General features: G+C 45.9%; 1 protein-coding gene across 3 annotated transcripts in view; it reads right to left on the reverse strand.

Annotated features, from left to right (window-relative positions):
- mnat1 (MNAT1 component of CDK activating kinase) overlaps nucleotides 1-15734 on the reverse strand; it is a 55509-nt gene that overhangs the window by 667 nt on the left and 39108 nt on the right. The window lies entirely within an intron of this gene.

Raw genomic sequence — 15734 nt, forward strand, 5'->3', positions numbered from 1 at the left:
TTGAGATGTTTCTACAACTTGGAGTCCACCTGTAGTAAATTCAATTGATTGGACATGATTTGGAAAGGCACACACCTGTCTATATAAGGTACCACAGTTGACAGTGCATGTCAGAGCAAAAACCAAGTAATCAGGTCGAAGGAATAGAGTAGAGCTCCGAGACAGGATTGTGTCGAGGCCAGACCTGGGGAAGGGTACAATGGCCTCCATGAAGCATGGTGGTGGCAGCATCATGCTGTTGGGATGTTTTTCAGCGGCAGGGACTGGGAGACTTGTCAGGATTGGGGGAAAGATGAACGGAGAAAAGTAGAGATATCCTTGATGAAAACCTGCTTCCAGAGAACTCAGGACATCAGACTAGGGTGAAGGTTCACCTTCCAACAGGACAAAGACCCTAAGCACACAGCCAAGAGAACGCAGGATTGGCTTCGGGACAAGTCTGAATGTCCTTGAGTGGCCCAGCCAGAGCCTGGACTTGAACCTGATCGAACATCTCTGGAGAGACCTGAAAATAGCTGTGCAGCGACACTCCCCATCCAACCTGACAGAGCTTGAAAGGATCTACAGAGAATAATGGGAGAAACTCTCCAAATCCATGGGTGCCAAGCTTGTAGCGTCATACCCAAGAAGACTCGAGGCTGTAATCGCTGCCAAATATGCTTCAACAAAGTACTATGTAAAGGGTCTAAATACTTATAAATGTGATGATTTTTAATATTAATAGATTTGCAAAAATGTAAAAAAAAAAAAAACGTTTTTGCTTTGTGGTTATGGGGTATTGTGTGTAGATTGATAAGGGGGAAAAAACAATTTAATACATTTTAGAATAAGCTTGTAACAAAATGTTGAAAAAGTCAAGGGGTCTGAATATTTTCCGAAGGCATGGTATATTAGTCTACTATCCCCTCTCCTTCATAATCCCTATATTAGCATCACTTCTACTAACTGATGTATATGTGATGTGAAGATAAAATCTTCAGTCTGTCTTTAGAGGTGGTGAGGCCTTTAAAAACAAATCACCCAGTCAACACATCCAAAGCTTGGATGCAAAGGCATTGATGCAGTTGATGTGAAGCATTTCTTGAGCATTGGTTGATTTTTCCTCGGACACTTGGCCCGCACCCAAGGTTTTTCTAGCCCTACAGAATTCCCTCAGCACCATATGAAGGCAGGAGTAAACCGCCCGTCAACCCCACACAGTGCACACTCACAAACACCTTGTGCCTCGGCGCCCCTCCACCCTGCCCCCATTATAGTATTATAGGTGTCTTTTATTTTTAAGTGCATACAGATGTTGCCCTAGCCCACCAGAGGATGGCGAGTCACTGTTCATTTTATCTCTGAGCTGTAGATGGAAAAACAGCTGAGCTGTCTACTGTACCTTGTACCCTGGTCTCTGTGGTGACAGGGGTGCTCTTCCTGACTCTACCTCGCCTCCTCCTCACACACTCAGTCCTAGGCTGTCAGTCAGCTCAGTGGGCACCAAGGGAGCGACCTCCCACCCCCACACGACTGGGCCTCCCTCACTGGGTTCTACAGTCTCTGACTACTAAGCTAACATAGTCCTCAAGCCACTGAGACCCAAAGCAACAGACAGCACACACTCACCCCTCTACCACACTCACAGCCCAAATACAGAGGGCTAAAGCCCCCACACGAGTTACGCTTTGTGCCTCCTGTCCCTGAGAGCCAGGGAAAGTGAAATAGGAAGTGAGCACACAGACAGCCCTCTGATTTCTGCTCCAGTTCGGTCTGCTTTACAGAGTAACCCAACACATGGGGAGGCTCAGAGAGAGACTGTAGGAGTGGGAGGGAGGTGGATGTGTTTATGGAGCATTTATTTTTGGCAGTTTACATGTGTACCTGTGTGTACTTAACATTTGACATGATACACAGTACATTAAAAAAAATACTAATATCTAAAAACCAACTGCTGAGCATAACGTATGCATGGTCATTATGGTCAATATGGCATTTACTAATGTGTTATGCATTGACATGAACAGAAAATGAATTCTAGCCATCAGTGGTTAAGTTCTAGACGTAAGAAGAGAAGGACGGATCGGGTTTTGTACATAAAGACCACTCTTCACCCACTAGAGAAACAACACACAAGTCCAAAACAGGCATCCCAGTGATTAATAATAACTTCATTTAGCCTTAGCTCCTGTAGCCTGTCCTTCACAGAGCACTTGATGCCTTCTCCGATGGCTTCCTGCTCCTCTCCCCACAGCAGATGAGTGCTGACTATTGATTATATTGTACTGGGCTCTTTTAACAGTGAAAAAGTGGTCTATTTCCAGCCCGGCTAAGTCTGCTCTTCCTGCTAATCTAATCCCCAAGCTACTCGTGTGGTCATTCCTTCCAAGAAAGCTGAGAGCTCTGTGTAACTTTATACCAGCCTGCCCCTAAAGGAGGGAGAGCGAAAGAGGGAGGGAGGGAGAATAATGGTGGGAGGAGAGAGAGAGGGAGTGGGAGGATGTAGAGTGAAATCACCTTCGAGTATCATCACCAGCAAGTCCACTAGTCTAAAGCCGTTAAACTAAACCAGTCAGTCTGCCTTCTGCTCCCCCCTAACGCCACACGTTAATGGAGCTGAACTGAACTAACTCTCCTCCTGTAAGTGCATCTCCTCTCAAAGCTCTACTTTATACACACACACACACACACACATCCAGACAAATATTTTACATGGGTGCTTCATAAAACATTTGCAAACAGACAATGAAGTTTAGTAATTGGTGCACAGCAATAGACATATACTGAATGAATGAGACACTCAACAGTATACATGGTGCACTGAACCAGCTTTGCTGCTACTATTTCACTATACTGTGTCTGTACTTCACCTTCTGAGACAAAGTTAGGCTTACACCTCTCCCCCACCACTCCTCATTCTCTTTCTCCCAGAGGACTGGCTGCCTTTTGTTCACAGGCCCCTGAAACCCAAGCCGTTTCGGCCGGTAACATCTTTCACTCTCCGGGCCCCACTGGAGCATTAGCTGCAACTCGATCTGGGCCTTTTCAAAGCCTCCTGTTATTGGGTAAATATGGGTCACTTTGGACTGGTCCATTATGTCGCTTAGGGGGGCGGGAATAGACTAATGCAGGCGATAGAGATGACAGAATGACATTTGTCAGCGTGATTTTAGTTGGTTCTTTAGTCCATACAAAAACCCATGATAACGTATGGATCCTATAGCACGTCCAGCTCTTTGTTATACTACACTGAACAAATATATGAAGTATTGGTCCCATGTTTCATGACCTGAAATAAAAGACCTAAAAAATGCTCCATGTGCACAAAAAGCTCATGTCTCTCATATTTGGTGCACAAATATGTTTACATCCCTGTTAGTGAGCGTTTCTCCTTTACCAAGAAAATCCTCCCACCTGACAGGTGTGGCATATCAAGAAGCTGATTAAATTGCATGATCATTACACAGGTGCACCTTGTGCTGGGGGCAATAAAAAGCCATTCTAAAATGTGGAGTTCTGTCACACTGTTTCCAGAGAATTTAATGTTCATATCTTGTCATTCTAGAGAATTTGGTAGGATGTCCAACCCGCTTCACAACTGCAAACCATGTGTAAGGCGTCGTGTGGGCGAGCGGTTTGCTGATGTCAACTTTGTGCCTCATGGTGGCGGTGGGGTTATGGAATGGGCAGGTATAAGCTACGGTCAACAAATCCAATTGCCTTTTATCGATGGCAATTTGAATGCACGAAAATACTGTGAAGAGATCCTGAGGCCAATTATTATTATTTTTTTTCATTATCTGTCACCAGATGCATATCTTTATTCCCTGTCATGTGAAATCCATAGATTAGGGCCTAATTAATGTATTCCAATTTACTGATTTCCTCATATGAACTGTAACTCAGTAAAATCAAATCAAATTATTGCATGTTGCGTTTATATTTTTCGTTCAGTATACATTGTCCTACACGGCCTAGAAATGGAAAACAAATGATCCTACTGTTAAACCTAAAAACATGAACACCTTGGATCAGTGTATTACCACAAGGGAGTAATAACAATATTACTCTAGAATTCGGTTTTCAGTGTTCATGCTACCATCCAACCCTTTCCGAGAGCCAAATGCCTCCAAACTGTTGGAGCGAACAGCATTTTTCCTCTGTCATGGAACGGTGAATACCTGGGAAATGTCTCCTGCTAACGCTAATAATCGTCTTGGATTTCCGGTTGGAACCTAAAAAGTATTCCCTGCTTCTGTTGCCTGGAAAACTACACGGAGGCACATCTCTAATTCAAAGTGAAAAGATAAGTGCCGAAATGTTCCGGAAGGTTCCGCGTGGTTATCATCTGAAAATGTGTGGCTTCTCTTTCTGTTGTGCGAGTGTGTGTGTGGAAGGCAGGGAGGGTGTTAGACTTCAGTGAAATAGCTGCAGGACTGAGGCTGAGTGAAAACGGCCTGCTTTGGAGCAGCTACCTTATGTGAGGGACTGGCAAAGTAGCTGGATCGAGGCCCTCGTCTAGACTCCATGTGTTGGCTGTGGGGAAACCCAGCCATGATGTAAAGAAAGAGACCCAGATATAATGCTGCCACAACCACACTTGCCTATAGATGGCCAACAGTTGGTGGTGCTCTCACAAACCACATACACAAGAGACAATGTATTAATTCATTTGGACCAGCCTTATTAAAACATTGCTGATTGACACTGTGGGATTATGGCAGGTTGCTTGGTTGTATTCCTCTATGAAAACATCCCTGTATGTAGGTCTGAGTGGGTTGTGCTCATATACAATAGCGTATCAGTATAAATTAACTCCACTGCGAATGTATAAGAGAGGCCCCTGTCAGAAAACCATGAATCACTGAAGCATGGCGTCTAGTAGTGGTAGCCAGCTGTTGTTACAGTACGTCTCCGTCTCCCTCCTCCTGCTACTGCACTTTACTTTCACAACGGTCTGGTCACTGACCCCAGACCAGGCTGCAGCTCAGCACCTGTCTGCTCCCAGACCACACTCTCTAATCCTGGGAATGCAGTTGTTTTTGCAGCACAAAAGATCAGAGAGAAGTGTTACTTCCCATCACTCGTGGCCATGGTAGAGACGGAGCATCTTAACTCCCATCACTACCGCACTATGGGACAAAACAGGGACAATTCTACTCTGTACACAGTGAGAGAAAAAAATATTTAGCAATGTCAAAACTCAATTAACTTTCAACTATCCAAGACTACAGCCTTCTGGTTGAAGGTGGTGGAGGGTTTTGTGTAAGATATCAGGGCTGAGGTGTGTGGTGACAGTAAAGGGTTATTAAGGTCAGTGTTTGAGAGGTCCTGGCTGGAGCTCTCCACAAAGACCCGTTTCATACTTCTGAAAGGCCAGTCATGAGCCTCTTGGACAGCAGGCCTCATGTCCGGAAGTCTTCCTTTAGCGCTTCGATCCAGCAGTGGTTGGAAATCCTAGCCTGGGAATGAGGGGGTGGGGGTGCAGAGCCACACACCTGCCGGATGATTTGTCATTATAGACGGGTCAGCACTCAGCTGTCAACCCCCTAATCACCCTCCCCACCCCAACTGCTCCTCCAGAAACACCCCTGCATTCCTTAGCCAGCTCCAGTTACACTCACAGCTCCACACACACACACACACACCCCCCACTGCCCTAAAAACAAGAGCACCGCTGTGTGTGGGTGTGTGTGTCTCTATGTTACAGGGTACAGTGACCTGCATATCTTTCCCAAAGCCTTACTAGCAATATACTTCCTCTCTGCAGAATTTACTAGAAGGTATGCTAGCTAAAACACAACCATCCACCCAGGAACAAAAAACCCTGCAGTGGAGACGAACATAGAGCACTCTTACAGGTAAACTAAATATGTCAACAGCAGCCTTTCATCGTCAGGGGCCAGAGGCCAGTCTCATCTCCCTGGGATGGAGTTTCCTTCAGGACATGGGAGTGTGAGATTATATCCTGAACCATTTGGATGATATGGCACGGCCCAAAACCCTGTTGTACACTGGAGAATTGGTCTGTGACATCACACACACGCACGCTTGGTCATCGACTCCTTATCCTTTATCACGTATCTTATCATCACTTGCAGGTCAACTCCACTGACAGAGGGTGTCTCTCAGAGAGCCATAAGGGGCATCAGTAACACTTAGTTAAGGAGGGCCACTTTCAGGGTGTTAACACAAGCATTGTATGACACTTGACATTAACACTTATAGAAACACACTCATTTGTGATTGACAACCGGCAAGCAGAACCTATAAGGACGGTTTACATTAATCACAGCAAGAGTATGAATGACATTTTTGTGTCTGTGATTTTAAGGCATTAAAGAACAGAGGCTTAAGTAGACACCTAAAACTTAACTATACTTCCTTCACAAAGCGTCACCTGTCACCGCTCCTCCAGGACTGTCTGTGTCACAGACCTGTTCTTTCCATGTCTGGCCTGATGGGGGCGGTAGAGGCTGCCTGACAGCGCAACAGGACAGCCCAAACTCTGTACTTCAGCCATGGCATGGAAACCCACCACTAACTAGCCACTTGACACAGGAATCCATGTTAGGGCAGTGAGATGCCAGGCAGGTACTGAGCATCTATCCCCTGGAGAGCCGGGAGAATATAATCAGGGTCCTCGTTAACCAAATGGGCCCATAAACAAGGGAAGGGCATATGCTCTTCACCAAATGGTTGTTAGCGCGGGACACAGCCACAAAACACACCACACGGGAGTGTTGATTGTCATATGTAGCAAATTGTGAATAGAACACTGGTACACTGCGGAAGAAAAACCTTCTCCCAGTTGGGTTCTGAAACACTGGTATCAGTTTCCACAGACCCTCAAGCTATAGGGAGAGGCCAGATAATTTCAATTAGAGGGTGGGAGGGAGATTCAAACATCATAATGGAAAGGTACCTACTACAATTAGCTGTGTGAGGCAAGTCCCCACAACACAGCACCAGATGAGTTTGTTTTCTTTCCCTAGCTCTTAAGAGGGAAAAATGAGCCAGCTAATCTCCCTGTACATCACTGAACCCTGGGAGGGAAGGAGGAGACACACAGCAATCCACTGTGCCAATATGTGTGTGTGTATATGCCTATAGCTAGGGTGAGAGGAGCCTGCCTTACACACCTCTGCATATACAGTGGGGAGAACAAGTATTTGATAACCTGCAAAATCGGCAGTGTATCAAATACTTGTTCTCCCCACTGTATTAGGGGAATGTATAAATAGTAAGGAGATATCGCCCCTCTCTCGTTCTTCTGGGAGTTGACCCTGCAGTCTCTAACCAGCGCCACAAATAAACAAAGGAGGCAGTAGACAGCTAGCTAGCTATCCCTAGTCTGCATCACTGGGGCTGGCCTGTTGTGTGTATGGGAACACCACCCGCCTGCCTGGGGAAGAGGCTGGCAAGGGGACCTAATAAGAAAAACAGAAAACAGCCCTCTCTCCATTCAAACCCACAGACAGATCCCAGGAACACCCAGTGGAGGCCTGGCGTGGCGACTCCCTTGCTTTCTGCTGTTTTTACAAACAAACCCATAAAGCTAAAGAGCTTTCTACTGTCAGCAGAGAAGCCTCCTCCTCCAATCCACTGGCCTAATGACTCACACTCAATCAATATTTGCACAGATCACATTAAGAGACAACAATAAATCCGGTTTATACAGAGCTATGCTTGTTTTGCTTCCGTTTCCTAGGACAGAGAATATTCTCTGTGAGTGCAGGTCAGGATAATGAGTGGATTCTGTACTATACAACATTCACACAATACCCTGGGAGTAGCACAGCTACCCCTGTAACGGAGAGAACCACCACCACTCCCCTTCCCCCTATTTTCAGGCTTGCTCCACGAAAATACAGCGCCTGGCCACGCGAGAGTAGCTATAATAGAAAATCAGAGATGAGAGTTGACTGACTCAGAGCTGAGTGTGATGCTGGGTAACAGCTCATACTGTGGGTTTGCCAGTCAACCCTGCATTAAAGATCTGGCTCCCATACTCTCGTATACTTCCTGCAGTATCTTTTGGCTATGTAAATGTCAAATCTGTGAGCTACAGCTTTCACTCGTGCTCACTGCTCTGAGGGGGTGTGGCTAGAGCATCCAGAGAAGCAGTATCTTGCAATGGTTTGCTTTACCCAGCTAGCTGCCAGCAAAAGTGACACTTTCAGCCTGAGCTTGAGAAACAGAAGGTATACCATATTTGTTACACAAAAGTATCCTATAACATACATCTTTATGATTCATTGTTGTTACATTATACATTTCAATCGCCCCCACAAAAGCTTGAATAAATTAAGGAAGGTTACGTAATTGCAGTAAAAACCAGATGAAAGACCTTGGGTTCATCAGATCATACTAGACAGCGCTTTTCTCACCTTCATCCATCCCCATAACTCAATCATCAAAGCTATATTGTGTGTGTGTTTGTGTCCAGTATGCGAGGCCTTCACTGTGAGGTGCCGTCACTCTCCTCTGTCCCAGGCAGCCCCCCAGGACCCTGTGAAGACCTCAACCCCTCCCAACCCCCTCTCCCTCCCAGGCCCAAGGCCCATCAAGTGGATTTGATCTCAGCTGTGATCAGAGAGCCGTGGCCGTATGGAAAAGCCATTTCAGGCAATTTTGTGTAAACAGTCCCTCTGGAGTGGTCCTCAGCCAAGCACACGCCTGCTGCTCTCCACACACTCAGAGAGCGAGACGCACGGGAGCCACAGTGACTAAGATTTACTGACTCCTACTAGTGAGGGAAGCGGAGAGCGGGGAGGGTGGGTGGTGAGAGAGTGAGGGGGGGGGGGGGGGGAGAAAATGAAGAGAGAGACAGAGGACAATTAACCCCCAAGGTCGATGTCCGAGCACCTGCGGAAATCTAATTGGTATACAAAACAAGAATCCCCATAAAAATCTCTGTTTAAGCTAGAAAATGCTGTGAAAAGTGACAGAGCTAGAGCGGTGTTTGTCAGACCATGAGACATCACAAGAATCAGTCTTCTCACGAAATCGTCTATAGCGTCCGAACGGTTTGGCCAACTATCACGAACACGATGGTGTTCTGCGTTTTGCTCTACGACCCTAGCAAGCGTAATTGGAAATCGTCTGAAGTTGGTGCAGCCGAATGCCACGAATGAGACCCCTTTGTGTAAAGTTGAGACTCTCATGGACACATACATATCGGTTAGTTTGACTCGTCTGAAGGTCCCCTGGTACCAGTTGAACACAATTATGGAAGACTATAGAGACTGTTTAGTGACAAAAATAAGTGGTTAAAAATCAAATTATTTCAAATTGTATGTGTCACATGCTCGAATACAACAGGTGTAGACCTTACTGTAAACTGCTTACTTAAAAGCCCTTAACCCACAATGCAGTTCAAGAAATAGTTCAAATAAACTAAAGTTTAAAAAATCCAAATTGATCAAAAAGTAGCACACATTTTCATAATAACGAGACTACCAGTACCGAGTCAATGTGTGGGGGTACAGGTTAGTCGAGGTAATTTGTAAAGTGACTATGCATAGATAATAAACAACGAGTAGCAGCAGTGTAAAAACAAATATAAACAAATGTAAATAGTCCGGGTGACCATTTGATTAGCTTAGTTGTTCAGCGATCTTATGGCTTGGGGGTAGAAGCTGTTAAGGAGCCTTTGATCTGAGACTTGCTGCTCCGGTACCACTTGCCGTCTGGTAGCAGAGAGAACAGTCTATGACTTAGGTGAGTCATGGATGTCAAGAAGCTTGGCTCCTGGGATGTACTGGGCCGTAAGCACTACCCTCTGTAGCACCTTACCATCAAATACTGAGCAGTTGCCATACCAGGCGGCAAACCATGTTGTGGTGTGCTTGGACCATGTTAGTTTGTTGGTGACGTGGACACCAAGGAACTTGAAGTTCTCAACCTGCTCCACTGCAGCTCTGTAGATGAGAATGGGGGCATGCTCAGTCCTCCTTTTCCTATAGTCCACAATCATCTCCTTTGTCTTGATCACATTGAGGGAGAGGTTGTCCTGGCACCACACGGCCAGATCTCCTCCCTATAGGCTATCTTGTCAGTGATCAGATCTACCACTGTTGTGTCATCGGCAAACATGATGGTGTTGGGAGTTGTGCCTGGCCGTGCAGTCATGAGTGAAAAGGGAGTAGGAGGGGACCGAGCATGCACCCCTGGGGGGCCCGTGTTGAGGATCATCTTGGCAGATGTGTTGTTGCCTACCCTTACCACCTGGGGGAAGCCTGTCAGGAAGTCCAGGATCCAGTTGCAGCGGGTGTTTATTCCCAGGGTCCTTAGCGATGAGCTTTGTGGGCACTATGTAATTGAAAGCTGAGCTGTAGTCAGTGAAGAGCATTCTCACATTAGGATCTGTTGGGGCGGTATACAAATTGGAGTGGATTTAGGGTTTCTGGCATGATGGTGTTGATGTGAGACATAACCAGCCTTTCAAAGCGCTTCATGGCTACAGACGTGAGTGCTACGGGGTGGTAATCATTTAGGCAGGTTACCTTCTCTTTCTTGGGCAGAGGGACTATGGTGGTCTGCTTGAAACATAGTTATTACAGACTCGGTCAGGGAGAGGTTGAAAATGTCAGTGAAGACACTTGCCAGTTCGTCCGCTCATGCTTTGAGTATACATCCTGGTAATCCGTCTGGCCCGCGGCTTTGTTAATGTTGACCTTTTTTAAGGGCTTGCTCACATCGGCTATGGAGAGCATGATCCCACAGTCGTCGGGAACAGCTGGAGCTCTCATGCATGCTTCAGTGTTGCTTTCCTCAAAGCAAACATAAAGGCATTTAGCTAGTCTGGTAGGCTCTCGTCACTGGGCAGCTCATGGCTGCGTTTTCCTTTGTAGTCTGTAATAGTTTTCAAGCCCTGACACATCCGACGAGCATCAGAGCCGGTGTAGTAGGATTCAATCGTAGTCCTATATTGACGCTATGCCTGTTTGATGGTTAGTCTGAGGGCATAGCAGGATTTCTTATATGCGCCTGGAATAGTCTCCCGCTCCTTGAAACTGGCAGCTCTAGCCTTTAGCTTGGTGCGTATGTTGCCTGTAATCCATGGCTTCTGGTTGGGAAATTTATGTACGGTCCACTGTGGGGATGACGTCGTCGATGCACTTATTGTTGAAGCGGTTGACTGAGGTAGTATACTCCAATGCCATTGGATGAATCCCGGAACATATTCCAGTCTGTGCTAACAAAACAGTCCTGTAGCGTAGCATCCACGTCATCTGAAAAATTCGTTATTAAGCGAGTCCCTTGTGCTTCCGGCTTTAGTTTTTGCTTGTAAATTGGAATCATGGATAGAATTCTGGTCAGATTAGCCAAAAGGAGGTCGAGCTTTGTATGCATCTCTGTGCGTGGAGTTAAGGTGGTCTATAGTTTTTTTCCCTCTGGTTGAACTTGTGACATGTTGGTAGAAATTAGGAAAAACAGATATAAAAGTTTGCGTGCATTAAAGTCCCCGACCACTAGGAGCGCCGCTTCTGGATGAGCATTTTCTTGTTTGCTTATGGCCTTATGCAGCTCGTTGAGTGCGGTCTTAGTACCAGCATCGGTTTGTGGTGGTAAATAGATGTCTCCAAATATTATAGATGAGAACTCTTGGTAGATAGTGTGGTCTACAGCTTATCATGAGGTATTCTACCCAAGGCGAGCAATACCGCAAAAGTTCTTTAATATTAGACATCGCATGCCAGCAGTTATTGACAAATAGACAAACACCCCCACCCCTCTTCTTACCAGATGTAGCTGCTCTGTCTAGCCGAAACGCATACAATTGAAGTCAGAAGTTTACATACACCTTAGCCAAATACATTTTAACCTGTTGAGTGTAAGGGGCAGTATTTGGATGTTTGGATGAAAAACGTACCCAAATTAAAACAGGCTATTTCTCAGGCCCAGAAGCTAGAATATGCATACAATTGTCAGATTAGGATAGAAAACACTAAAGTTTCCAAAACTGTCAAAATATTGTCTGTGGGAATAACAGAACTGATATTGCAGGCGAAAACCTGAGGAAAATCCAACTAGGAAGTGCCTCTTATTTTGAAAGCTCCCTGTTCCATTGCATGCCTTCCCTCCATTTAAAAGGATATCAACCAGATTCCTTTCCCTATGGATTCCACATGGTGTGAACGGTCTTTAGACATAGTTTCAGCCTTTTATTCTGAAAAATGAGCGAGAACAAACACATCGCGTCAGTGGATGCCTGGGTGCCAGCAGAGTTTTGCATGCGCCAACAGCTTGGAGCAGAAATTTTCACTCTCTCCTATTGAAAAAGCTACGGTCCGGATAAAATATTAGCGGTTATTTATTGTAAAAACAACCTGAGGATTGATTATAAAAACGTTTGAAATGTTTCTACGAACTTTACAGATACTAATTGGAATTTGTCTGCCCCATCATGACCGCTAGAGCCTGCATTTTGCCAGGTATTTTGGATATAAAATCATCATTATGGAACAAAAGGAACATATATTGTGTAACTGGGAGTCTCGTGAGTGCAAACATCCGAAGATCAAAGGGAAGCGATTTAATTTACTGCTTTTCTGACCAAACTACTTGGCTGCTAGCTGTTTGTTATGTTTTGTCTGCTGAGAGAGATGTCCTTACATAAACGCTTGGTTTGCTTTAGGTGTAAAGCTTTTTTTAAATCTGACACGCCAGGTGGATTAACAACAAGCTAAGCTGTGTTTTGCTATATTGCACTTGTGATTTCCACAAGCCTTCCACAAGCTTCCCAAAATAAGTTGGGTGAATTTTGGCCCATTACTCCTGACAGAGTTGGTGTAACTGAGTCAGGTTTGTAGGCCTCCTTGCTCGCACACGCTTTTTCAGTTCTGCCCACAAATGTTCTATAGGGTTGAGGTCAGGGCTTTGTGATGGCCACACCAATACCTTGACTTTGTTGTCCTTAAGCCATTTTGCCACAACTTTGGAAGTATGCATGGGGTCATTGTCCATTTAGAAGACCCATTTGCGACCAAGCTTTAACTTCCTGACTGATGTCTTGAGATGTTGCTTCAATATAGCCACACAATTTTCCTTCCTTATGAAGCTATCCATTTTGTGAAGTGCACCACTCCCTCCTGCAGCAAAGCACCCCCACAACATGATGCTGCCACCCCCGTGCTTCACGGTTGACCAAATACTTATTTTCCACCATAATTTGCAAATAAATTCATTAAAAATCCTACAATGTGATTTTCTGGATTTTTTTTCTAATTTTGTCTGTCATAGTTGAAGTGTACCTATGATGAAAATTACAGGCCTCTCATCTTTTTAAGTGGGAGAACTTGCACAATTGGTGGCTGACTAAATACTTTTTTGCCCCACTGTATATGCATAACAAGTCAAATCAAATCAAATTTATTTATATAGCCCTTCGTACATCAGCTGATATCTCAAAGTGCTGTACCGAAACCCAGCCTAAAACCCCAAACAGCAAGCAATGCAGGTGTAGAAGCACGGTGGCTAGAAAAAAATTGTTCTACCTTGTTCACAAGCAAATAGATTAGCTGACTTCTCACTAGCATGTGGGCTTGTGCTTGAGAGACTGTTGATGAGACCTGTGTTCATTTTATTGAATGTCTGCTACAAGACGTTGGTCATTATTAATGGATGTACATGGTTCTGGCTACATTTGCAACAAAAAGGGTGATCAGTGATTATTGCAACAACAAAAAAAGCAAGTTAAACTATTTTGGTAAAAATAATTAGTTATGGTTATGGTTGTGGGAGGCTTATATTTAAGTCTAGGGATAATTTTACAAGCCCTGAATTCATGAAATTATTTCTGACTGTTTGAAATGCAGATACATATGATGAATCAGAAATAACTTTGAAAAAAATAAAGAGATGTGATTTTTAGGCCATATGGCCCAGCCAGCGTGGCACGAACCTTCGCGATACATTGGCACATGACAATTATTAGAATGTCAAATATTTGTCAATTCTTGCATGCTGTCCATGCTGGCTTTTGCAGCTTACCTGAGGGCATGCATGCTGTTGCCAACTTATTAATGAGCAATTTTCCAAAATGGGTAATGGAAAAGTTCATTTTTATTTGACATTGTAGGTTTTTGCCAGAATTATATCTTTTTTTGGTTTGACCTCATTATGTCCAGCTGTTTTTAAAATCGACACAAAAATGTCAAATGGACACACACTCTTGCAGGCAAATGTCAAATCTATTTTCTATGCAAACTTTCTAAATGTCCACAAAAGTGAATGGAAACATAGCTTATGGTAGCTTAACAACAAAGCGTCCTTTTCTCTATATGTACCAATCAATCCCCTCCATCCATCCCTCAGAGAGCTTGAACCCTTCAGCCAGACTCCAGTGAGTCTCAGGAGCCTCCATGGCTCAGGATCACTGCTTCCTGGTCTGCAGCTCAGCTTAGCTCTGGGTCCCCTGGAGAGGAGCTCCAGACTAAACATCCAGCTCCCCCCTCCCCCTCGCTCATCTGCTCCCCTTCACCCCAACCAGGTGAGGAGAGACGGCCGCCTGACAACCAACCTCTCCACGACGAAAACCTCACTTTTTCCACCAATCAGGTAGAGCTGGGAGGGAAGAGGGGCGGGGGTAAAACTTCTAAATATTATCTACATTGGCAATTAAAGTGGCGCGTTGAGCAACCCCTGTCACAGAGATGGACTAATTTCAGGGCAACCTGTGCCAACACAAACAACTGCTCTCTCTAGCTTTCATTGTCAGCACTTGAGGTTTTAGTAGAATGTTTGAGTGTGGTGCTGCCAATTTCTCCTTCTCCCTATTTTCCCCCCACGCGATTAGTCATTGTCCAAGATTTTCTCCCCTTTCTCTAGAGCGGCAGACTACTTGGGTCTGTCATCGCCTACACAGTCAGAGCTTAAGAAGTGCACTAGAAGACAGACACACACACAGAGAGAGAGATCAAAGACAAGCACACAAACAGGCTCCCTCTTTCCATTTCTCAAAGACACACAACAAGACCAAAACAAACCTTCTCTAACAAACACACAAACCGTACATGACTTCCAAAACATTAACATATGTTCATAATATACAAATGTACCATCATTCAGGTTCTCTTTTCATCCAGACAGCAGAAGCACAGATAGTACAATGACATCCCTCTGTGCGACAGAGAGCGAGAGCGACAGAGAGCGAGAGCGACAGAGAGCGAGAGCGAGCGAGCGCGACAGAGCGAGAGCGACAGAGCGCGAGAGCGAGGGAGCCTGACAGAGAGCGAGCGAGCGCGACAGAGAGCGAGCGAGCGAGCGCGACAGAGAGCGAGCGAGCGAGCGCGACAGAGAGCGAGCGAGCGAGCGCGACAGAGAGCGAGCGAGCGAGCGCGACAGAGAGCGAGCGAGCGAGCGCGACAGAGAGCCGAGAGCGAGCGAGCGCGACAGAGAGCGAGAGCGAGCGAGCGCGACAGAGAGCGAGCGAGCGCGACAGAGAGCGAGCGAGCGCGACAGAGAGCGAGCGAGCGCGACAGAGAGCGAGAGCGAGCGAGCGCGACAGAGAGCGAGAGCGAGCGAGCGCGACAGAGAGCGAGAGCGAGCGAGCGCGACAGAGAGCGAGAGCGAGCGAGCGCGACAGAGCGAGAGCGAGCGAGCGCGACAGAGAGCGAGAGCGAGCGAGCGCGACAGAGAGCGAGAGCGAGCGCGACAGAGAGGGAGAGAGCGCGACAGAGAGCGAGAGCGCGACAGAGCGAGAGCGCGAAGAGAGCGAGAGCGAGCGAGCGCGACAGAGCGAGAGGGAG

This window comes from Oncorhynchus kisutch, linkage group LG14 (genome assembly GCF_002021735.2).
Source record: "Oncorhynchus kisutch isolate 150728-3 linkage group LG14, Okis_V2, whole genome shotgun sequence".
Taxonomy (NCBI): domain Eukaryota; kingdom Metazoa; phylum Chordata; class Actinopteri; order Salmoniformes; family Salmonidae; genus Oncorhynchus; species Oncorhynchus kisutch.